Consider the following 25327-nt stretch of genomic DNA (forward strand, 5'->3'; position numbering starts at 1 on the left):
AGAGTGTGTGAAGATGGGAGGGAGCAGGTGAGGGTGCAGGTGGGATGGAGGGAAAATGTGGTGAGAGATAGCTGACATTTAGAGGAAAATAGTGGGAAGTATGGATACTATTTCACTGGAAACTACCTCAGATCTATGAAGGGGATCCTTTCTTCGGGGGGGGGGGGAGGCTTGATCAATATGTTTAGTGTCTTTATGAAAAAAAATCTTCATAAAAAGTTGCTTTAGCTTTCAGCAGCCCATCCCTGAGCTCTGAGGAAGCTTGCCTTCTTTTGAGCAACCCGGTCTTTCTTCTGGGTAAGAGACATTTTGGAACAATTCCACCTCTTCTTCACATCTCTCTTGGGCTTCTTCTCATAGGTTGGATTCTCTCGGATAGCAGCCTGGGCCTTCTTATACATCTCCTCCATCATGTCTGGAGTTCTGTTGTTCTTGATATACTGAGAGAACTGTTTCTTATACGCATCTTCATCTTCCTCCGTTAGGTAGCACATGCAGTCTGCCACATTCTGACCCATGATGTACTTCCGATTTTCCTCTGCACTAAACTCCTTGCTTTCAGAGTCATAGCCAGGCAATCATTTGGTACTATGAGGTATAGACAAGCCTCCATCCACAGCTCCCTTCAGGGCCCCAAAACTTTATTGCCAGTTGTAGTTCGGACAAGATCTGCATCCAAATAGCAAGTGAAGGCACCAGGGTGACACCATCAATGCTTTCCACATTGTATTCACCTCCATTCACCTCCACTTGGCCTTCCTAGATCTTATCCATGCCAAACTTACTGAGAACCCTGAGAGCTAGCAGCAGGCCAGTGCAATAGGCTGCAGCATAGTTGGTCAGGCCAACTTTCACATCATATTTTGGAAGTTCATGTGCATATGCTGCACAGACGATCATATCCCCTTCTATACAGGCATATGCAATCTGGCAGATTGTTACACAAACTATCATCCTATATTTGGGTGAGTCATACTTATTCTTGTCCTGGATTACCTATTATTTTTGCGTATAGCAGTCAGTTTTACCCTAATGCGATCTTCTAAATCTCACGGTATTTTTTAAAGTAGGCCTTATTTTTGACAACTTTCAGGTCCCTGCAGAACAGAGACCAGTAACCTGCTCCATGCAGCCCTGCCGAAGGTGATGTTAATGAGGACTCCTACTAACAGTGGATAAAGAATCTCAACTGTCCATCTCTTGTAGCCAGGCAAGGCTTCCAATGAAGGGACCGGGCTGCATCATTTGTGTTGTTGGCATGGGGGCAGGGAGGTCCCATGGAAATCCCCAAACAAACTAGGCTATTGCTAAGACTAAGGGATTCTCTCTGAAAAGCACAACTCATTGAACATGAATGGCTGGTGCCTACATGGAGCCTTTACCCTACATTCTAGCCTCTTTGGTAAGGGAAGGTTTTCTGCAGGCTACCAAAAAAGAAATGTAAACATCAACTCAGGCACAAAACCTTTGATCTACAATCTGCCCTGCCTGTAAAATATGCTAAGGTAACGGTGGCACAGAACTTGTGGGAGTAACCCAACCAATGTCTGATTTGTCTTAAGACTCACTCCACAAGAAGAAACCTATACCCAACACTGCTTGAGTAACAAGAACCAGAGGCTAGATAGCCCAGAGACCTAGAGTAAAAGCAAATGTGACTAATTTGAAAAAACTCTATAGCATGATCCTAATATTCTTCTGCTATACCCATAGATCAGTGCCTTCTCATCATCAGAGAGGCTTTCTCCTGCAGGGGATGGGAACAGATGCAGAGATCCACTGCCGATATGATGTAGAGTGTCTAATTTGGAGAATCTAAGGCAGAAAGACTGTTGGAGTCAAAAGGGGTGGACGAGACCCTCCACCACAGCCATTGAAACAACTAAGCAAGGCACACATGTGCTTACAGAGACTAAAGCAGCAAGCTACAGCACATCACACATAAAATATATACCATATATAATAACTAAGGCAGATACATATTAGTTATTAGCTTAGTATTTTCATGGGACTCCTGACTGAGAATGAGTCTCTGACTCTTACGTCTGCTCTTGGGACTATTTCGCTCGAGTTGTGTTGCCACGGCGAAGTTTGATAGGATAGTTTTGCTTCATCTTATTACATTTTATTCTGTTGTGTTTGGTTGTTACCTCTTTGAAGCCTGTTCTTCTCTAATGAGAAACAGAAACGGGGTGGATCTGGAGGGGAGGGGAGGTGGAGAAGACCTGAGAAGAGTAGAGGGGCAGAAAACTATAACTAGGGTGCATTTTATGAGAAAAGAAAATACTTTCAAATTAAAATAAAAAGAAAATACAACTCTGAGTTTGCTTTGACTCTTAAGATAAACTGAGGCAGATAGACAAGAACAGATCCCAGAGCCAAATTGTTTTCTGACTTCCTCAGGCTCACAGGCCCAAAATGAGCACACACAAACAGGCACAAAGATGTGTGCACAATTCACAAGGGCTTGCAGACACATGTGTACACACAAACACATGCAGAAGGAAAGACAGAGAGACAGAGATAGACAGAAAAGACGACAGAGATGGAGACAGAGACAGAGGCAGAATTTCATGCAGGGTGCAAGGACTTCTGAGCTCCAGCAGATTTCAAAAAGACTTTAAAAGCACATCAATGAGGAGGGTCTTTCACTGCTTATTTGCCAAGAATCTAAAGTGGTTGCTGCAGAATAGCAAGCTGCCTTGCAAGAAAATAATCAGCTAAAGGATATTCCTAAAGCAGCTGTCAGGAGGAGAGGACTGAGAGAACAAACCCCAGCAAGTTTGGGGAAATCGTAAGGATTGGGAGCCAGTGTTGCAGTGACTTTCTGTAAGATCATTAGGACCCCATTCTTCACTTAAAGCTCTAACTCTAAGCCTGGAAGCCATGCGATGTAGCGAGTCCTGGCCTAACTGGACTGCTGAGCATTTTGGAATAAAGGGATAAGAGATTATGTAAGTCAGAATTTATTGTAGAGAAGACATGGCTGAAGTCTGATCTCAATTTCTCTCAACCAAGCATTTTGTGCTGACTCGATCTATCAGTCCTATACAAATTTTTCTGCATTAGTATCTTCTCTACTTGCTAATATTCTAGGATTGACCACAGGAAGATTCTTCTAGCTAAACATTGTAACTCCACAAATTATTTGGTATTGCCTTTGTGAGTTTCAATGTGAAAGTGTAGAATCTTTCTTCCTTGCTTCAAAAATCATCAGAAGTTTAAGTGCCGCTTCACTCCTGATACATACTGTTACTGGTTATAGATATTAAGCTCTGGTGATGACTTTTTGTTAACAGTCACTGTAATATTCTTCCAAATATGCTTTCACAGACCATAATAGTCCTGCATATGTCACCTTCATGATTAAAATGTGGTGTAAATCATGAATGTTTGTCCTCAAATTTGTAAGTTTTAAATGTGTGTGTATGTATGTATGTATGTAGGTATGTATGTATGTATCAATGCAATAACAATTGGTGAAAAAGAGACTGTGTATCTGAAAGAGAGCAAGGGGGTATATATATGGGAGTGTTTAAAGGGAGGTAAGGCACAGAGACAAAAATGTGACTCTAATATCAGCAAAAAATATATAATTTATAAAAGATCTCTTTATGTTGTAATTCCTGAAGTTTTCAAGATATATACTATAGAATTCCTCAAGATACACATCCCTGCTCCAGCCCAATATTGAAAAATTTAAATATTTTTTTTCAGACCTCAAAATTCAGGGTATAACTTTTGTAGAAATTTCTCACATGTGTAGAATATTTATAAGTCAGGATGTTTGTCAAAGAACAGCAGTAACTTCTTGAAAATGGCAGGCAGTTAGGAGCCAATGGCTTAGTATGAAAGATGCAGTGTAGGCAACTAAACCCAAGGTAATCAAAAAGAAAAAAAAACAGTAAAAGTTTATAAAAATAGTGGTTCATCTTGAAATACTTGCAAAGGTTCACGCATATTCTTTTGGAAAGGAAACAGGCCTTTAAAGTGTGTAAAATAGAAAGACTATTCTATTTGGGGTGGGGTGGCTTTTTTGGTTCATTATTACAAATGGCTCTACCAATATTAGGCTGTGTAATGGGCACCATGCATTTGTTTTACCATTCACCTAAATAGACTTCACTGGGCATGACTCACACAGATTCAGAGCATGAGCCATAGTGAGGAGGAGAATTTCCTTCCCAGGTGCCATTATTGTTAGATCTTCTTCATTCTCAAAAGCTTGAGGTAAATGCTCATAATGGTGTGAAAACCTCAGCAGCAGCAGCATCCGAGTGAGGAGAGCAGATAAAAATCCCAACTTGTCTTAGTGCCTCATCGTGTTCAAGCAAAGCAAATTTTAACGAGATCCTTTGCATCTTTAAAAAAAAATACTCATTTATTTGTTTGGACCCACTAGAAGAGGGCCATTACAGATGGTTGTGAGCCACCGTGTAGTTGCTGGGAACTGAACTCAGGACCTCTGGAAGAACAGTCAGTGCTCTTAACCACTGACCCATCTCTCCAGCTCAGATCCTTCACATCTTGTCTCCCTCCCCTCTCCAGTGAAGTGAGGCAAGTTCTGTACTTACTAACAAAGAAAATGACATGTTGCTGCCAACGTTTGCTCTGACCAAAGGTCAAGCCAAGAGGAGTCCTAAAAACTCCCTTTATGGCTATCACTCTGAAGAATGCCTAAGGCAGAACTATCTATTTAAGTTGATGATTGGTTTGATTTACTTTAGTATAATTAGATAATAATGTAAAGAGAAAAAACATAGAAATCAATGTGCCTATGAAAATAAGATAATTTTAAATGAATGGCTCACTGCTATGAAGTAATCATATCTTACCACACTGAAAGAGGCTTAGACATGCTCCCTGGCAGATAAGCATAATCAGTGTGGTTTTGCAGGGCTGGTGCAAATGTTGATGCTGTTCTTTGTGGAGGTGTCACTCAAGATAAATTATCCTATTAAAACCTAGAAGAGTTTAGAAATTCCTTTCCATTGGTTTGTTTCTGTTTATCAATAAACAGAAATAATAAAGTAAAGGAGAAGGAAGAAGTTTCCTATCTAGGTGAAGATTACAGGGACAAGTTCTTGCTCATACAAGATTTATTGTGAGGAAAGAAGTTTTCCTCTTTTTAAAAATTTGCTGTATGTGTGTGTCCATGCATTTGTATCTGTGTGTGTCAGTGTGTGAGTGTGTGTATGTATGTGTGTACTTCAGTGTGTCTGTGTGTGTGTGTGTTTTTGTGTCAGTCTCTGTACTTGTGTGTGTGTGTTCATGCATACATTTGTTTCTGTGTATGTCAGTGTGTGTGTGTCAGTGTGTGTCAGTATGTGTGTGTCAGTGTGTGTGTGTCAGTGTGTGTGTGTCAGTGTGTGTGTGTCTCCGTGTGCCTATGTGTGCACATGTGTCTCTGTGTGTGTCTCTGTGTGAGTGTGAGTGTGTGCCAGTGTGTGTGAGAATGTCTTTATGTGAGTGTGTGTGTGAGAGTGTGTGTGTGTGTGTGTGTTTATAAGCATCATGATGCGCAGGTAGCAGTCAGATGACAACCCTCTTTTTCCACTGTATGGGTGTCACAGGTTACACAGCAACTGTGTTCAAACCTTCAGAGCCACCCAAACACACTGTAGGGGTATTCTTGAAATACCCAGAAACTTTTCTTCATATCTTTTTTGTTTAATATCCTAGGTTATATCCTAGGGTGAAGATATTTCTATCAGTGCCCATGGGGCTGAAGAACCCTTCCAGCTTCCTTATAACTGACTAGTGGAGAGGCCAGTATTCTAGACTAAAAGCGTAGGCCTTACCAGAAAAGAAATATGCTAGTAGCCAATCTATTCTCCTACTCTAAGATGTTTGTAAAAGAAGACTGTACTTTGTCACACCAATGTTTATATTCCTTTGCATTCATTTCTGTCGGTCTCTTAAAGCCTTGTTCTTCCAGAGGCCTACAGAGCAGCAGAGTTGCAGAGCTGCAACTGCAGTACAGGAGACCTATGTCTGCTTACTCACTCGGTTTTCCTACAACCCACCTCAGCACAAGGTAATGGAGCATTTGTGTGCAGCCATTCTGTGAGTGACAGCTGGATTTGCATGGCAAATCACCTCTCTCTGTTTCCTGAAATGCCCAAAGTACCTTCAGACCAGTGCCATTCTCGGGCACTAAGAATTTGCATGTGATTCAGGTTTTTTTGTTTGTTTGTTTGTTTGTTTTTTAATCAAAGAAGCACAGCGAGCTGGCTATAGAAATTTGCTTAAGGAACACAAAACCCAAGCATGCCAAAAAGAATCCAAAAGTCAGATCTAGACCCTCTTTAGTGTGCACTCATTTCTTGGTCACTCCAAGTGGTAGTTATTCCAGCCTCAGTGCAAAGGACTTAATCCACTAAACAATTGTCACTCGGCAAGAAAGGATGAACTATGCGTATCTATGAGTCGGGTATCTACGAGCATGTAAGCATGTGGACTCAGTTTTACACCCCAAACAGCATTTTCTGAGAGTTCCAATGTGTGAGCTTTCCTGGCCTCAAGCCGACTTTCCCTGACACTTGCCACAGCCCAGTGAGATCCCTTTATCATGGCAACCTTCTGGACAGAACTTATGTAATTCTTTAAAGACTATTCCTTGTGCTTATCTTTCAGTCTATATTCATTTTTCTTTTCCTGCACCAATTTATTTATTTATGTATTTATTTATTTATTTATTTATTTATTTTAAGAAGATTTATTCATTTATTATACATATGTAAGTACACTGTAGCTGTCTTCAGACACACCAGAGAGGGCGTCAGATCTCATTATGATGGTTGTGAGCCACCAAGTGGTTGCTGGTATTTGAACTCAGGAGGTTTTTGTTTTTTTTTTTTTTTTTTTTTGAGAATTGATGATTAGTTTAATGATAAGAAGCTCATTGGTGACTTTAGTAAGGGCAATTTCAGTAAAACTAAATGATTACAATCCACATTACATTCTTTTTTTTCCCTTTTTTTTTATTCGATATAATTTATTTACATATCAAATGATTTCCCCTTTTCTAGCCCCCCCCACTCCCCGAAAGTCCCGTAAGCCCCCTTCTCTTCCCCTGTCCTCCCTCCCACCCCTTCCCAGTTCCCCGTTCTGGTTTTGCCAAATACTGTTTCACTGAGTCTTTCCAGAACCAGGGACCACTCCTGCTTTCTTCTTTTATCTCATTTGATGTGTGGATTATGTTTTGGGTATTCCAGTTTTCTAAGTTAATAACCACTTATTAGTGAGTGCATACCATGATTCACCTTTTGAGTCTGGGTTACCTCACTTAGTATGATGTTCTCTAGCTCCATCCATTTGCCTAAGAATTTCATGAATTCATTGTTTCTAATGGCTGAATAGTACTCCATTGTGTAGATATACCACATTTTTTGCATCCACTCTTCTGTTGAGGGATACCTGGGTTCTTTCCAGCCTCTGGCAATTATAAATAGGGCTGCTATGAACATAGTAGAGCATGTATCCTTATTACATGGTGGGGAATCCTCTGGGTATATGCCCAGGAGTGGTATAGCAGGATCTTCTGGAAGTGAGGTGCCCAGTTTTCGGAGGAACCGCCAGACTGCTTTCCAGAGTGGTTGTACCAATTTGCAACCCCACCAGCAGTGGAGGAGTGTTCCTCTTTCTCCGCACCCTCTCCAACTCAGGAGGTTTTTGAATTCAGAAGAGCAGTCAGTGCTCTTAACCACTGAGCCATCTCTCCAGCCCACCAATTTATTTTTTAACAACAAAACAATAATAAAAGAAAGAATAATAGATAACTGGTCCTACATGAGTTCGAAGACTTTCTGGAGTTTTCTAAGCTAGCAATTCCCTTCAAATTCACATTCAAATTTATCCTACTAGCCTGTCAAGCTTTTTCTTTCCATTTTCTTTTAGCTTCATACAAGCATCCACTGTATATCAAGAATACTTTCACCATGTCTGCTTCTCCTTCTCCCCTCTCTCATCACCTAAGTATCCCTTCATTTCCCTAGACAGTGTGCTTCTACTTTCATACCATGCATGCATACCTGATTTTACGCATCTCTATAAAAATGCAGCCACCACAAATGAGAGAAGCACATAAAATATTTATCACTCTGAAACTGGTTTAATTTGCTTGCTGTGGCTATCTCCAGTGCATCCATTTTCTTTCAAACACTGGGATGTCACTGTAAAAAGTCTACTGTAAGCCAGGCATGTGGAGCATGCCTTTAATCCCAACAGTGGGAAGCAAAACCAGACAGATACCTGTGGGTCTGACGCCAACCTGTTCCAGAACAGCAAACAAATAAACAAACAAACAAAAAGCAAAAACAAAAAGCACAACATTTTGCTTTCACTCAGGCATCTTGTTGGTTGTCTAGCTTGGATCCATAATTTAGCTCTTGGGAATTGTCCTGCAGAAAACATCCATTACCTTTTGTTGTTATTGTTGTTGTCCTGCTATGTTTAAAAGAAGGGCTTCCACTAAGTATCCCAGAATGACTTCTAAAATAGTGATCCTTCTTCATCCTCCTAGATGCTGGAACTGCAGATACGAGACTATATCTGGTTCACATTTTGAAATTTTCTTTTTCTGTCTTTTCTTATCTTTTTCCTTTTTTTGGTTTGTTCTTTTTTCTTTAAATATTTGTTAGCAATTATTATTTTTAAATAAGATTTATACTGTGCCATTGAAATCCCACAACATTTATTAAAATTAGTAAAATAAGTAAATCAATGGGTTTGGCTAAAAATGGCTATCTAAGCAACCCTTTCTAAGGACTTTTTGTCTTTTAAATTCTAAATACCATGTATGTCTCACTTTTAAATTGATGAAGTTCAGAGACTTGCTTTCTTTCAAGGAAAAGAACTAAATGGATTTAATTTTTTGTTTGTTTGTTTGTTTGTTTGTTTTGAGAAAGGGTTTCTCTCTATAGCCCTGGCTGTCCTGGAACTTACTCTGTAGACCAGGCTGGTCTTGAACTCAGAAATCTGCCTGTTTCTGCCTCCCTGGTGCTGGGATTAAAGGTATGCGCCACCACAGATTCAAAATTAAATGAAATGGAATTAAGGACTGTGGACGATTGATAATGTCTAACTAAACATCTTCCTTTGGTTCTTCACTTACCTCTGGAATAGGTAACATCACCCCTTCTGCTCCTTTACAGGGCACAGTGTTGAATCCCCAGTAGAGGAAGACTTTACTACTAAGGTGATTTCTAAAGACAAACAAACAAACAACAACAACAACAACAAAACTCCAAAACCCAGAACCAATTGTACTTGGCATGGAAAAATTAGAAGAGAGAATTCAGAGGTGGTAAATCACCCATATGTCATAGATTGTGGATGAAATCCGATCTAAGGATTGGTAGATGCATGTAGTTTTCAATACTATTCTCATGATAAATAATTTTTAAAAGATAAATAAAAGTACATCATATATCTGGTAAGAACATTTCACAGAATTGTGGGTTTTTCCCACTTTTTAGTATATTGTAATTATATGAAAAAAGGGTTATGAAACTTTATACATAAATGCGATATTTTGAAAACTCTTATCAAATGATAAGGCATGGTAGTTCTATCTATCTATCTATCTATCTATCTATCTATCTATCCATCTATCCTTCTATCTACCTATCTATCTATCAGTAGGTAACTTATATTTATGTATCTATCATCTCTTTATCTATTTACATAATTTATAAACGAAAGGCATAACTTATGAGTAAGCAATTTATATCTATATCTAATATGTAATATGTAATTATATAAGTTTATCAATTTCATTTGTTAGTTATGTTAATTAATTAAAATTATAAATTGCTAATAGATCAGTTCATAATTAATGTTATAATATATACTAATATATTATATTCATACATAGTATACATGTAATATAGATTATACAGTATATATTATACTATAATAAAAAACAATGTATAATTATATATTAATGTATTAATAATTTATTAAAGTTTATTATCATCATTAATGGAACTAGTTAATATATAATTAATATGTACTAATATAATTACATATTGCATATCACATATTTATCACATAGTACATGTTACACATTATATATATTATATATAGATGGTTAAATAGGTACATGGAAGGATGGAGATAGATAGATAGATGCATGGATGGATGGATAGATGGATGCATGGACGGATGCATGGCTGATAGATAGATAGATAGATAGATAGATAGATAGATAGATAGATAGATAGATATAGATAGATAGACAGAAAAACAGACAGACATAGATAGGTAGATATAGATTTGGGGATCAGGAAGTTATGGGACCAGAGGGGCATGGTAGGTGGCCTGGTTGGAGAGTTGGGTCTAAACCTTGGAAGTCTCATCCTGAAATTAGTTGGAGTAGGATCAGTCACTCCGGGCTTGCGTGTCCCAGTGCATGTAGCCCTGTACCCCCACTTTTGCCTCCACCTCCCAAGGAAGTCACATAGCCTGGCAGCCAGGTCAAACTCCCTAACCCTTTATAAAGTCATGTCTGACAGCACATGGAGTTCCTCCTTATGAAAATGGGCATCCCCAGAATCCTAAAAACCCCTACACACCCCTCAAATGTTTAAGTAGCGTTTGTCTCCCCTGTTAAATGAGTTGTCTCTCTGAAGCTGTCTTCCAGTAGTTTGAGAGCTCTTCTGCTCTAGGCTGTTCCTGCCTCCCTTCCCTTCTCAGGACCTGCAGGTTGCTATCACAGGCACCTCAGGGTGTTGTGGGCAGAGAGGCAGAGCTGGAACAGCAACAGATATACAAACACACACACAAGAGAAACAAAACAAACAGATACACCCGAAGCTTCTAAGTAAGGCTCATAAAATACTTTTCTTATATTTTAGGTTGTATTCAATAATACATTTTAAGATTATATATTTATATTCATTTCTATGATAGTTTCTACAGCTTTGTCAGAGTGTTTACCGTTTTCTTTTGCTACAATCCCCTAGCAACTAGGTTCCAACATGTGCTTGATTTTCTGAGACAAAACAAGAATACAGGGTTGTCATTTTCATTTCACTGCTCTAAGAAGGGAAATATAAAATGGAACCAAAAGTGAAATATTCTGATACCAAAACTGAGATATTGGAGAAAAGAGGTATTTCTTAACTTTCAGCTCCTAACGATAGGCATTACACCATATTTGTGCAGTGTGTAATATTAGTGTATATTGTGAGATCATGACGATAGAAAATTATAAAAATCAATGTCTGCTCAAAACTGATAAGAGGTGTAGTAAAGCCATGTGAGAAATCTTCTGTATTTCACTACAACCCTCAAAGTTAGAGAAGTGTGAAAGCATGTATATTCTCTTTTTGTACTTACATTCGTCTCTTATTTTAGGCAATTTCCTTTGTCCTCTCTCAGGGATTGAACAGGAGTCATCAGGTTGACCAGCCAAGGCCACGCACACTAGAAAGCAGCTGACAGACTAGTTCATGCAGAGCCTGAAGGTTTGCTTAAAGCGGATGCATTTCCAAAACAGAAACGGATATCCAGAGTTCCACGAATTGACAACTGTGGGCATGAGAATAGGAGCCGAGGAAGTTGTGTTGTGATTTTATTTCACTGTCTCTTAAACTGGGTGGCATTTCTTGAGAAACATTTAATAGGCAAAATATTTTGTTGAAATGCTTCAAATGTACAATTTGTGAGGTTTCTAATCTCCAAAACACAACAGAAGTGAAGTTCCTTAGCTTTCTGTATATATAGATACTGAAGCATCTCTTTCCCTCTACCTGACAAGAACTTTTCAGCACATCTGTCTACCTGACATTTAAAATTTCTAATTTTTTTTTATGAGAAAAGCAAACAAAAAAATCTCCTAACGTATTGATTGAGTGAACTGTGTAGGAAGGGAGAAATCTGTCTGCTTCCACTCGGAAGAAGGAGCTGAGGATACTGATTTAGGATGAATGAAGGGACAGAGCATAAAGAGAAGAAAAGGAAGTCAGGAAACGAAGAAACCATTTACAGAAATGACAATGAAGCCAGAGCCGCTGCTGATTCAGCCTTGACATTTACACATTCCCCTGTCTGACTGCGTATCTGTCCGTGTGGGTGACTTATCTTCCAGCTGGGTGGCGACTTCCTTTCAACTCCAGCACCTAACTGAAAGCTCTATTCTGTACCAAGTGCCAAATGTTCCTTGGCTGTCTATACGTCATAAAGGACAAAATCGATATTTGAAAAGAGAAAAGCGCAAAGATTAACATTTCTGCTTTTGTGAAAGATTTAGCTAAAACAAGGCTCATCCAACCAGGGATGTGAAGCGAGGCCATGGCTTTGAGGGTGGTGAAGATGATGAAGACGATGACGATGATTGTTGATTAGAGCCAGGAAACAGGAGATTCATGAGTTCTTGGGTCATTGTTGATTGACTCTCCATGTCTTCCACTGTCTAAAAGAATAAAAAAGCACCTACAAACATTCTTCAGTAGAAATACAGAATTAGAAAATGGAAAATTATCATCAGGAGAAGCCAAAGGAGACTGAATGAGACTGGTCTTGGGCCGCTTTCAGTCTGGGCCGTAGACACTTCTTTTGGCATTGGGCATTAGTCACTTCAGAGCTGAGAACTAAAAATGTTGAGAACAGATTTTAAGCTTACCCCGGAGAGGGATAACTTTATCAAGCCTCTACTTTCCCTCAAAGGTCAAGGAACATTGTAACAAAGGGAGATGGAAAGAATTCAGGAACTGGAGAGTGGGGAAGGAGAGAAAGGGAGGAGAGAGAGGGAGAGAGAGAGAGAGAGAGGCGGGAGAGAGGGGTGATTTAATTATTAAGGAAAAGAAGGTTTCTTTGTTTACCTGCTATTTACAAGACAAAAACAGCATATTTTCCCATTAATACCTCTTTTTAACAAAGTCAGATATGAAATGTCTTAGAGTTGCTTTATTTTCGTATGCTCTTCTTTATAACTTTCCTGACTCTCATCCTTTTAGATACGCCTTGTTTAGAGGTCTCATTAACTGCTCAATGCTAAGTGGTAAAAGCAAACAAACACACAATCACACATCATAATTGCCCTATTATGAGCAATATCTTCCCAGCATGTCTTAAGTAAGTAATTAGCCTGTCCTTTTTCATGAATGTGAGTCCCTTTAAGCATAGATCATCATGGGATTGAAGAAATGTAGAATGTTCATTACTTATTGCAGCCCACACTTGATCTTCCAAGTGACTGCAAATCCAATCTTGTTTTAGGGGAAACTCAAAACTCTCCTGAATTATAATGCTTTGCAGTAAGAGCATAATATCTACCTGGAGAAGATGCCTTTAAAAGCGTCACATTCTCTACCCAAGGGTGAAGGAAGCACTCACAGAACACTTGATTGTTCTAGGTGCCTGGATTGTGTGTGTGTGTGTGTGTGGGGGGGGGTGATGGAAATATCTTTTCTCACAGAGCATAGATGAGGATCAATATCAAAAAATAATTTTTTAAAAACAGATTTTGCTTTCCATTTATCCCCAGCACAGAATTATCTTACCTGGATAACTAGAATATAATTTTACATCACAAAGTCCTATTATCACAATTTAGTCAGTGAAGGTATCTGTATTGAAAACCTGTGTTGGTTATAGACAAGGAGCTCTGGACTCCTGGAATGAACTGATATTGCATCAAGATAAACTAATAAATTCTATGTACCTCTAACCAGGAAAGAGGGAATCAGACAATGCTGGCCCTCTCTGTTTGTGATACAATAAAAGACACATGTGTCAAATGAAGAGTTCACATTGGGTCAGGGCTCCCCTGAGTTCTGCAGTAGCAATGTCAAGTGTGTAAGTGGACAAAGAATTTCAGACTTTGACAATCTTCTTTGCCCGGGATCCTCACAGCTCCTAAGTAAAATGAACATGTGAGTTCTGTCCAGGATGTGAATGTGAGCACTGTCTTGTATCAATCATTTGGGAGTAGCTGCCTTTGTGATTGCCCTGTGGATATATTAATTTATTTATTCATTCATTTTGCTGCATTGCTAGGGAGGCTAATAGCTTGACAATTGGAGGTGATGGTTTTGTTAGCAGGAGTGGTTTTTGTTAAGTTCTTTGTCCTTCCCTGACACAACATTGATGAGCTGTGAGCTAACACTAGTTGCCTAGTTTGCTTATTCGAAGTCTTCCCCAAGGGGTTGAGAATTCATCACTCCCATAGAGTGTGAAGACCACAGGGGGTTCTCAGACAGATATGACTTGTGGTTTCTATGTGTGATGTGCCAGTAACAGCATAGGGTCAGAAGTATAGTACAATAATCTACAAACAGGTCTGGGATTTTCTGGACATCTAGACCTGCTGGTAACTAAACATAGGCACCACATGGAAAACACCAGGAGCACAATCTGTTACTTGTTTGTAAGGAGAGAGGGAGGGAGAGAGAGAAGGATGGAGGGAAGAAAGGAGAAAGAAAGAAAAAAAGAAAGGAAAGAAGGAAAGAAAACAGAAAGAAAGAAAGAAAGAAAGAAAGAAAGAAAGAAAGAAAGAAAGAAAGAAAGAAAGAAAGAGAGAAAGAAAAGAAAGACATAGATGTGAGCCCAAGAAGATGGTTAACAAGCAACCCAGAGAAAGAAGCAGAGGAACAGAAGGACACAGACTGATTACCATAATTGATCTATTTCAAGATAAAATAGCTCATTCACATTTTAATATTCTTGAAATTGATATGTATCTATTTCCCTGAAAATGTTTTAATGTTGTTTTAAATTTGATGGAATAGGACAATTTATTAATAAGTATAGAAAGTGATGGTACCCAGGAGTTCAACTTAGGCATTAACTGTTCTGTGGTCTAGACTCCAGGAGGAAGTAAACACCTTGACTGTCATCCCCCTAGGTTCCCTTCCACATGACCTGCACTGCCACAACAGCCAGTGATGCTGCCCAAACTACAAAGACAGGGGAGAATGAAAACCACAACTGCAACCATGAGCTTCACATAGATAGAGGCATGGAAATAAATTATATTCTGCAAAGTAAAGGTATAAATGAACAAAGATGAGGAGGATTTCACATATACGTAAGTTTTAACAATACATTTTAAAGATCTCACTTGAATATTCATATCAAGTAGAAGTACAATTCTTACAAACCATTCTTAACTGTGTACCTCAGTTTCTAAAAATAGTTCTATTAAAGCTAGGTGCCATGACACTTAAATGTGCATTCCTTTACATTACAAAAACATTATTAGGTGCAGAGCCTGAGGAAGTGGGGCAAAGGCTCTATCAATTACATTTTATAATTTAAAAACATTTCATGTGCATCTGCCATTAAAGATCTTGATCATAAGATATTTATTATACTGTATTTTCTTTTAAAATTAGACTTATTTTCTGGGTTTTTTTTCTGGATGTTTTGTTCAACATGGAACAAAAGACATTTTTATAGAATCATCATAAGTGTAGTAAAACTTTAAAAAAGTGAATCAGTTTGGGGAGCATATCCCTATCAGATTCACTAAGGTTTGGATAGGCAAAAATGACCCAAGGGAGTGGCCGTCGATCTGAGTCTACAGACAGAAGTGCCCTTTATTGAGCTCTTGTATTCCAGGCAGCACCAATGAAGGCAGGCACCGATCCAACTCAGCATATGTTCACACTACTTTTTTTGGAGGCTAGAAGAAGCCAGGGTAAGGGAAGATACCATCCTTCATTTCAAAACATCGGTAGAGCTGGAAGTTTCAGGTTTGATTTAGGTTACACCCATCAGAAGAAACTCTGAATATTTAGATTGGGATTGAGTAGAGTAGAGAGAACTACAACACACTAGAGACTTCTTGGAATGGTGCATATAGGGATGCATCCCGTGTCCTTCATATCCTCACTGACAGCATGGTCCAGCAATACCCCAATCCCAGATACCAAAGTATGATTCTCAACTTAGTGGTTTCCACAAAGCCTGTAGAAGATTCCATACTGTGGCTCAGGCTTTATGATGTCAAAAGTAGTTTCAAGTGATTAAAAAAGGATGTTTGGCCCACTAGATGACTTGATTGGGCTGGGAAGAATGAGAGAATAAATAAGGTCCAGCAATGGCCATTACTAAAGGTTTCTGCATTTACTCATCATAAAGGAAATTCTATATGAAAGTGATCTAGGCTCCAGCAGAGAGCATGAGAGGAGTGGTTTCTAGGATTTAAGGACAATAGATGATTGTAACTCTAGAGGACTGCAGGCAGCATCTCACCCACTAGAATGAAGGTGGATGCAGTCACAGTAACCAGTGATAGAGCAATTATAGCCAGAAGGCTGTGAATTGTGGAGATCTTCAAAGTGAGTCAAAGATTATAATGTCCTCACAACTGGAAAACTCAAACATCTGCTCTGTTTCACCTTATCTTAAGCTGAGATAAGTTTAGTTGTAACCACAGAGCACAAGTGAATTATAACAAAAGATCTCTAGAGCCTGGTGACACCCAGAGATGTCGACCTCCCTCCCTCCCTCCCTCCCTCCCTCCCTCCCTCCCTCCCTCCCTCCCTCCCTCCCTCCCTCCCTCCTTCCCTCCTTCCCTCCTTCCCTCCCTCCCTCCCTCCCTTCCATTTTCCTTCTTTGTGAATGGCTAGAAAATCAAGTGGGATCCTCAGGGCCAATTCTGGTAAATGACCCAACCCACTGCTCCCAGGCAAGAAGTCTTGGGTAGAAATCTACTTCTAGCTGCTCAGATCATGGTTTTGCGTAGGGATTCATCTTCTATAGTTTAGAATATATATTATATTAAATAGTAAATATAAAATGTATAATGTTAGCAAGAGTCCTCCTATTTATCCTTCATCCATTTGTGCTGTGGACATCTCACTTTTGACAAAAAAGAAGGCGATAAAATGTCCCAGTGCCATTAGCTGTGCTAACTGAAGGTTCTATCGCTGTGCGTCAGTGGTACCCTCTTTGTGATCTAGGCTCTAACACAAAGCAGCCACTGGGATTAGGCTTTGTGCCCCTGGTCACCTTGAGGCTATGGCAACCTTCCGTCTTTCATTTCTTAAAAAATTTTATTGGTTATTTTATTTATTTACATTTCTTTTTTATTAGATACTTTCTGAATTTATGTTTCAAATGTTTTCCCCTTTCCAGGTCTCCCAGTCTTTCATTTTTTTCTTTATGACTATGGATTTTGAATGGTGCTGGGCAAAGGAATTTTGTCAAAAGTCCCTTAATTTAAAATTGTATGAATATTTTTGTCCTTGTATAAACTGGAGTTGCAGCATTTTGGGAAAGAATTCTACCTAAACAAAGTGCCCTTATCGTTTACATGCTAACAGAATGTCATGAGAGGCATCCATGTGACATCATTGGTGATGTAACATGCCTTACTGTCTGTCATCTGTCTCCAGTAATGTGCTACCCACTTTCCCTTTTTTTATTGAATATCATCTTCATTTACATTGCCAATGGTAAAACCTTTCCCAATATTTTCCTCCCCAAAGACGCCGAACCCCACCTCCCTCTCCCTGCCTCCATGTATATGCCCCTCCATTCGACACACTCCCACCTCCCCCCCTTAAGTTTCCCTTTGTTGGGGCCTCTGTTGAACCTTTACCTGACCAAGGACCATTCCTCGTACTGATGGCCGATAAGGCATTTCTTGGCCACATTTTTGACTGGAACCATGTGTGCCCCTTGGTTGATGGTTCAGTCCCTGGGAGTCTTGGGGCGTCTGGGTGGCTGACGTCATTGTTCTTCCCATGGGGGCTGTAAGCCTCCTCAGCTCCTCTGGACCACCCACTTTCCTTTGCCATACTCTGTAGGGTTTGGAAGCAAGTCATTAGCTTCTTTGAGATCTTTGAAATCAAACTGATGGAACTGATTTAGTGTTTTAATAAAGGATGAATACTAGGACCATAAAGGCTGTGAAGGAGGCCTGCATACAAGGTAGAAAAATTAAGCTGGAAAGGAGACACTGTGTGGAAATGGACAGATATGTTTTTCTGGTCCTGATAATCACAGGGAACTCCTCTCTTCTTGAGGTTTTATTTCATACCACATTGCACCCATTTGGGATAGATTCCTACACATACAACTGAAAACACGATAATTCGCATACTGTCTCATTGGATTGTGATTGGACCTAACAAATGACATTACACAGAGGGGTAGCTGATGTTAAGGCAGCCTTAACGTTGAATTAATTACACTCCAAAGCATTATGGAAGGGTATCACAAGATGAATCTCTCAAATGGTGCTTGATGATTTGAAACTTGTCTCTCTGGCACTGGATGTTACAGAGGAAAAGGCGAAAGCTGTAGCTCAATCAAGTCATGGCTGCTTGCTCAGTTCCTAAGTCGTGTTTGTGTTAGACACACAAAAAGAGCAGCCTGATATTTGAAGTACATAATTATGCACATTCTTCTTCCCCGAGGAAAGGAACATCAGAGCTAAGTCTTTTAGGCAAGAAGCATCTTTGATTCACAATGCCGTGAGCATCCTTAATGTCCCACGAATTTCACCTACAGCAGTTTTAGGCTGAGTATGCTGGGGGTGCGGGGCAGTGAACACTTATATCTTTAGTGCATATCATGAACTGATCTGTTATGACACGTATGTATAAATAAGACACACTCAAAAATGCAAGAAGAACTGGGGCAAAAGTGACTCTGAGTCACTCCAGGTTAATGCTTCCCCTTTGACTCCCTCACAATAGAGAAATAATTATCAAGAAGATGAACTTTTAATAGCTCTTTAATGAAGCCGTCCTGATATTTCCGCTTCTCTTAAAGAACTAATTTAAGAACACTTTTTGCTCTTCCCTCTTTGGTTCTGATTTTCTAAGGGCAAAATTAGTGTGAAAGACATGCATCAGAGAGAAACCCAATGTACATGGGTCTAAAATGCCTTATGCGGCAGAAGCAGAACATGCACAGGGAACTGTGTCAACGTTCGGAGGTACAAGATCTATTTGACAGCGTGGTCTAGGCAACACTTGGGGAATTCGATCGGATGATTTGGTTAACAAAATCCAAATGGGGAAAGAAGAGCTCTCCTCAGCACATTAGTGAAATAGGCAAAATCTGTATTGTGTGACATCGTCTCTCTAGACCTTCCCACCTTCTGCCACTCCCTGCAACCAAGTGAGGAAGTATTTACCCGGCATCCTCTTTGTTTACATCTAAGGGCTCAACCTTTCTAACACTCTACAAATGCCCCAGTAAGCATCTATCAAAACCACCAAGGATCAATGTCCACACAGGAATTTGTCATGGTGCCAATCTTCCAATGTCAGCAGAGACGACAGTGCAATTGTGTTGAGAAGTGATATAGAAGAGAACCTTCCTAAGGGAAGAACAGGGAACTGCAAAGAAGAGATAAAAACAGTGGGCTGGACAGAAGCAGCAGTCTGAGCAGGAGAGGAGACACAGAGTCGTGGAGGCCGAGAGAGGGGTTCACTGAAGACCTTGCAGGATGTGAATGAACATATTCTAGATTTCATGATTTTGCTTGTGTCTTTACTCATAGATTTTGTTGTGCAGACCAGGCAGGTTTCAAACCTCTAACTCCTCTGCCTCAGTGTCCTCAGTGCAGGGCTTCAGTGTATGTGTCCACCACCAGGGAATAGCTGGAGGGTTTTTGCATAACTACAAAAACGCTATTTGAATGAAACAAATCCTAGTACTTTAGTCATCTCCTTCTAAAATAATGATTAAAGGATATAAATATGAATCCTGTGTGGCTTAGTAATTTTATGGAAGTTAAGAAAGAAAAGAAAAAATTGCACGGGAATATAGCTTGGTTTGCAGAAGGCTTGCTAGATAAGACTCTTTCTCAAAAAAATTAATAATAAATAACAATTCTAGCAAATCTTCAGGAAAAATAAGACAGCAACTGTTGTAGCATCTTCTCCCATCCAGTAGGAGGGCAAAAGGAATATGCCTACTTTCTATTATCACACAGTCCATTGACACATGATCAGGTCTATTGAACCACACACACATGAAAAATAAGCTTCAGTAATAGGGAACCTGCCCTTTTCCTACAGAGGCAGACTGGACTAGAGGCCTCAGCTACCTCTGTGGCTCATTACACAGCTTTAAGGAGCGACTCCACTTTGGAAGCAACCCAGGCCCGAAACAAAGATGCAAAGGCTACAAAGAGCACTAACTGTTGCCTGTAGGCAGGCAAATCAAAGTATCTTCACCGGAGAAAAGGAAGAAAAACTTCTCTTCAAAGTGGTGTTTTTCTTTTGCTCATTTTGACTAACTCAGACCAATGGATATTCCAATAGAATCTCTCTCTCTGTCTCTCTGTCTGTCTGTCTCTGTCTTTCTGTCTGTCTGTCTCTCTCTCTCTTTATCTGTGCTTTGTCTCTCTCCCTTCTCTCTGTCTTTATCTGTGTCTCTGTCTCTTTCTATGTGTCTTTCTGTGTCTTTGTCTCTCTCTCTCTCTGACTGCAGGGGAGGCAAGTCTCTTCAGGAAGGCAATGCACACTGTCTCTGTTGTTTCATGGGTTCCTTCAGCTACCCAAATCTTTCAGCTACAGCAAATCTTTCTCTAGGGCGGATAGATTCATCCATGCCAGCCTGGACAGCCAATTCGGCTCTTATTTTAAGGCTCATGAGAGTAAAAGTCTTGATTTGTTCTGACAAAGAAACTTTGTTGCTTCTGCATGCCTGGAAACGCATTCTGCTCCTAATGGAAGGAATATTAACACCAGCAGAGGAAACAAATGCTCAGAGCCAGGGAATCCCGTTCTCTCTGACACGGTTCTATGTCAGGCAGGAGGCCCCACCTCTGTGCCTCTGAGTTATATGAACCAATGAATAATGTTCTCAATTTATCTATGGAAGTCTTGAATGCAGTGCATATTGAACCATATGTTTTATGTAGGAACTGAAAAAAGTCTTTAAAGTGGATATTTAAAAAGTTAAACACGAAACTAAATTGTGATTGGGAACTGAAGGATTTAGGAGCCTGTCTTGTTATAGTATGGTTAAAGCACACACGCGTGACTTGGTTTCGGCTAACCAGGCTTTACTCAATTTTGATAACTGCAAATGAACGTAGTTTTACTGAGCACCGGCTGTGAGCTCTTGTTCTAGCCCATGCATGGCATCAAAAGACGTAAATGAACTGAGATAAAACAGCACTTTCAAGAGAACGCAAAATCTAGGTTTTGAATTTCCTTCTTACAAATAGAGAAAATGAGATTATCAAATTAATCAGCTGCACTGAAAACTGCTCCTACTTTTCTGATCTCTTACTCCAAGTGCAGCTATTGATTTCAGGAAATAATAGGTTATATTTAAACTTGGGTAATTTCTCATCCGGCAGATTCTGCGTTCAGCTAGGTATTATTTCAGGTAACAGTTGTCCTCCTCTGTCAAACAAAAGCAGTGAATTCCTAAGTGACGAATCTAATTCGGTGACTTCCAGAGAAAGAGCTAAAACTATAACTTGACCCAGGAAACATCTGAACATTTCATTCTTAGAATTAGAATTTTTCATTGATTTTTTTTTAGCGTACAGAATAATGGGTTTCATTATGAAATGCATGTACATCAATCACTGTGCTTCACTCAAATTCATCTCTTTTCCTACTGGTCCCCTTTTCAGTATAAATATTCCCCTCCTCCCTCTTCCTCCTGGCTTTTACAGAGTGATGGACATTTCAAGGGAGAGAAGAGGTAACACTAATTGACAGCAATTGAGGTGGGGTATCCTGGAGATTAATAGTGAGAGCCAGATCAGATCAGATCTGATCAGGTGGTTTTGAGAGGCCCTTGGGCTGATTTGCTGGGCGGATTGATGCTTAGAAAACCCGGGGCTCATCCTGGCCACGGGACTGACTTCGTTCAAGTCAGGACCGGGTTCCAGTCTCCTGAGCTGTACTTTGACCCTCATCCGTGCTCCCTTCTCATAATTTCCCAGGCAGAGTTGGAAAGGTGGGAGCAGTGGAAGTAGAAGGCGGCAGACAAGGAAAGTAAATTGCTGTTCAGGCAACAGGAATAGTGCCTCCAAGGTCAGGCTTAGAGTCAACTAATTATGTAAAATCCTGCGGAAATAGAGTCGGGGAGAAGCCCAGCCTACTCCTGCATTTAAGGAAATCTTTCCAGAGCCCCTTTCAACCCACAGCCCCATCCCACCCTTTGGCCTCCAGATCTTTGTATTTTGCCCGCCTCCCCTCATTTCTCGTTCCAATTTCACCAAAATAAACCTGAAAACTTTTTTCTTCCTCTTGGTAAGTCAGTAGCAGGGGAGCTTTCCCACTATTTCAGACCATTTTTTTCCCCTCAATGTCTCCATCTAAGGCCCCGAAGCTCGGGCTGCTGGGCAGCTCCGGGGACAAGGGGCAAGGAGGGAGGGGTGCCATACCCAGCAGCCTGGAGTTGGGGCTCTGCTCTGGCTACCCTGGCAGGTGTCTGTTCTTGGGGCACGGTTTCCCAGGGCAGGGGTCCGGCAGGACGCCAGCTCCTGGAGTCTGAGAGTCCGCTGCGGGGACGCGCGGAGAGGGGGTGCGCTGGCAGCAGCGGGTGGCTTCCTTCCGCAGGAGCTATTTTTAGCAGCGCTTCGCCCCCCTTTTCCCGGGGCCGCTGGCGTGGTCGCCTCCAGCTCCTGGCCGCCGCTCTGCAGCTCGGCGCCGCCTCCCCCGCCGCGGATGGCTCTTGGTAGCTTCCACGCGGGCAGGTCCGGAAACTGAGCATGTCTGCAAGCGCTCGGCGGCCCCGGCGGCGGCGACGGCGGTGGGGGCAGAGCTGGGCTGCGTCAGGCTGAGCGCAGTCCGCGCGCGGCCGCGGGAGCGCAGTGCCAGCGCCGCCCGGCCCCACCGAGAGGGGCGCACTCGCCGCTGCGGGGCTCGCACCGCTCGCCGCAGCCCCCTCCCGCCGACCCGCAAGTAAGTTTGTGCGGCTGCCGGGGCGAGGGCTAGGCGCCGGGGGAGCCGGGGACCGCGAGCGGGAAGAGCGCCTGGATATCCACCCGGAGAGCGGGCAGCCTTCTGCCTCCAGAGCCCCGTGCTTCTCCCAACCGCTGGGCAGGTAGAGAGCTCCTGCTTAAGAGGATGCTCCAGCAAAGGCGATGATGAACAGACCCAGGAGGGCAGGACTGGCTCAGGGGTCAGGTGTGGGACACTGGAAGGAAGAAGGACCGCGGGTGAGGTAGTGGACCCGGCAGGCCAGGAGCCGGCTAGTGCTGGAGCAGGGACCTGCATGGGAACAGCCAAAAAGGGAAAGTGGTGTCCCTGGGACTGAGAGAGGGTCAGAGAGCAACATAGAAGGGCGGTGTGTCCTGAACCAGGATGACAGAAGGGAAGATAGATAGAAAGTGGGGCGTGTGAAAAGCGGATTTGTAGGAGAGCAAAGGACGCCAGTGGAAGGGTCAGTGGGCGCCTGATGGGCGGGTGAACTTGGTTAATTTGGGGAATCAGAACAAGCTTAGGCAGATATGATGGAGAGAGGCAGGTTTAATTCAAGCCTTCGGAGGGAGTGTGTGAGGCAACATGTTGTGAGAACCTGCAGGTGCAGAAAGTGGCCTGGAAGGGAGGGCTGGGAAGGTGATGAGGGAATTGGGGGAATGTGAGCAGGGAGTGGGGTAGGTTCATGCCTAGAAAGGGGGTTGCTGGTATGTCTGCGAACCTTGTAGTTGCAAGTCAAGTCCCGTGGTAGTGGTTTAGAGGCACTTCTCTGAGGTTCCTCTTCCATCTCCTACCAGGTCTGGAGGCTCCTAGGATCCTGGGCAGAGATGAAGCAGTGGGGAAGGTAGTTGCTTACAGGGAGCCACCAGTGCTTCCTTTACCGGGATGTGTATCCGAGTCTATTTTGAGCAATGTGGGACTGGATTTGTGCATTACACAGAGGGGGAGTGGTGTGTGTTCGAGGCCAAGGGGATCCCTAGTCTCCTATGGGGAAGGGGGATTTTGTGTTCTGGGCTGCTAAGTAAGGTAGAAGTCTGCAGTATGCAACACGCAGCAGGGTGTGCACATGCATGCATGCGCTTTGCCGGTGTGTGTTGCCAGCTAGGTGTCCTCCGTGCTGTGCAGTCTGTCTCCACGACCAGGAGATCAGGACTCTGGAGGTGGTCCAGGAGAGGATTAAGGGAAATGTGGTTCCCCTTCCCTGTGTCTCTTCTGCCTCCTTTTGCTGGTTACATTCTTTCTAGCCCAGTGATGTGCTTCCACAGCCTCCCTCTGGTTACCTTTTATCTGAAACCTGATGCTGCTTGTCTTCCCTGATTTCTGCACTTAGAGGATGCATCTCCAGCAGGGTTGTTCCCATCTCCTACCCAGGGAAGGAATCCGAGAAGTCCCCAATGTCACAGGTGCTCTAGAACCATGGGGCCTTCTCAGAGGACATGAGGATCATAACATCTGTGCATCCTGTAAGCAGGTAGCTTCAAATGGACTGGGAGGGGCTGTGAGTAGGGTGGGAACAGTGACCATTACTTACCTGCTTTTGAAGGGAGACCTCCTCTCAGTTCCAGGCATGTAAGTCAATGACTTACAAAGGGATAGACTAGTTTAATAAGCATCGACAATTCTGTTGCAAAATAAAGACTCCATTTGACGAGCATAGATTTTACCCACCAGCTAGCTACCTGAATCAGGAAGGATCTGCAGGTTCCAGCATGGGAACCGGCAATGAAGCGGTGGGTGTCACCACCACCACGTCTTCTCAAGCTCTCTCTGGCTGAGCATGTTTGCTGGTGGGCACGTTTTAAAGCTGCACAGTAGGAAATGAAGCTGAAGATAGGGCTGGAAACCTGGGCCATCTGTGTGTGCACTGAGGACAGAGGAGGGTTCGACTTGCGGCCACAGACTGCTGCTTCAGAGGATGGGTCTCTGATTATGTGCCATGACCAATATGTTTAACCTGTCAAATTGAGGGGGGTACACACACACACACACACACACACACACACATCAGTGTTCAGATGAAGAGCAGCCAGAACTTTAATGAGGAGTGGGGCATGGGCTTTGTTTTGCTTTTCTTTTTCTTTTTCTTTTTCTTTTTCTTTTTCTTTTTCTTTTTTTTTTTCACAGTCTTGCCTGCCCTATGGAGTGACATAACAAAAATGACAGTAGTGGCCAGGGGGTGACCTTTTACCTCATTGGCTGGGCCAGATTGGTGGGGTCACTGTTTGAAAATATGTCTACTTTTCTAAAGATCTGGAAGGTGGGAAATTTGAATAATGAAAAGGTATTTCTTTTTTTTTTGCTGTTATCTTTTGCTTCCATTACTGTGAGTTTTTAATTGATTGCATAGAGCATGTCAAGGTGATTCTTTTAGAGGCTTCCTTGTTTTTTTCCTTCAGAATATAGTTCTAATAAAACATAACTGTGTTTGTCTGCATTGAATTGGGGGGATGGTTGCTGCGGGAGGGGAT

At 41.8% G+C, this 25327-nt stretch overlaps 1 protein-coding gene and 1 pseudogene across 2 annotated transcripts in view; one reads left to right on the forward strand and one right to left on the reverse strand.

Moving 5' to 3' along the window:
* Nucleotides 1-224: 224 nt before the first annotated feature.
* On the reverse strand, nt 225-17625 carry LOC127668096 (60S ribosomal protein L5-like; annotated as a pseudogene).
* Nucleotides 17626-22704: 5079 nt separating this feature from the next.
* Nucleotides 22705-25327, forward strand: part of Oxr1 (oxidation resistance 1) — a 409810-nt gene continuing 407187 nt past the window's right edge. Inside the window, exon 1 of one of the 2 annotated variants that reach the window (XM_052160406.1) lies at nt 22705-22841. The gene's annotated coding sequence lies outside the window, so the exon portion shown is untranslated. The remainder of the gene's footprint in view (nt 22842-25327) is intronic. The other variant, XM_052160408.1, reaches the window with a different exon arrangement.

This window comes from Apodemus sylvaticus, chromosome 17 (genome assembly GCF_947179515.1).
Source record: "Apodemus sylvaticus chromosome 17, mApoSyl1.1, whole genome shotgun sequence".
In the NCBI taxonomy this organism is placed as follows: Eukaryota; Metazoa; Chordata; class Mammalia; order Rodentia; family Muridae; genus Apodemus; species Apodemus sylvaticus.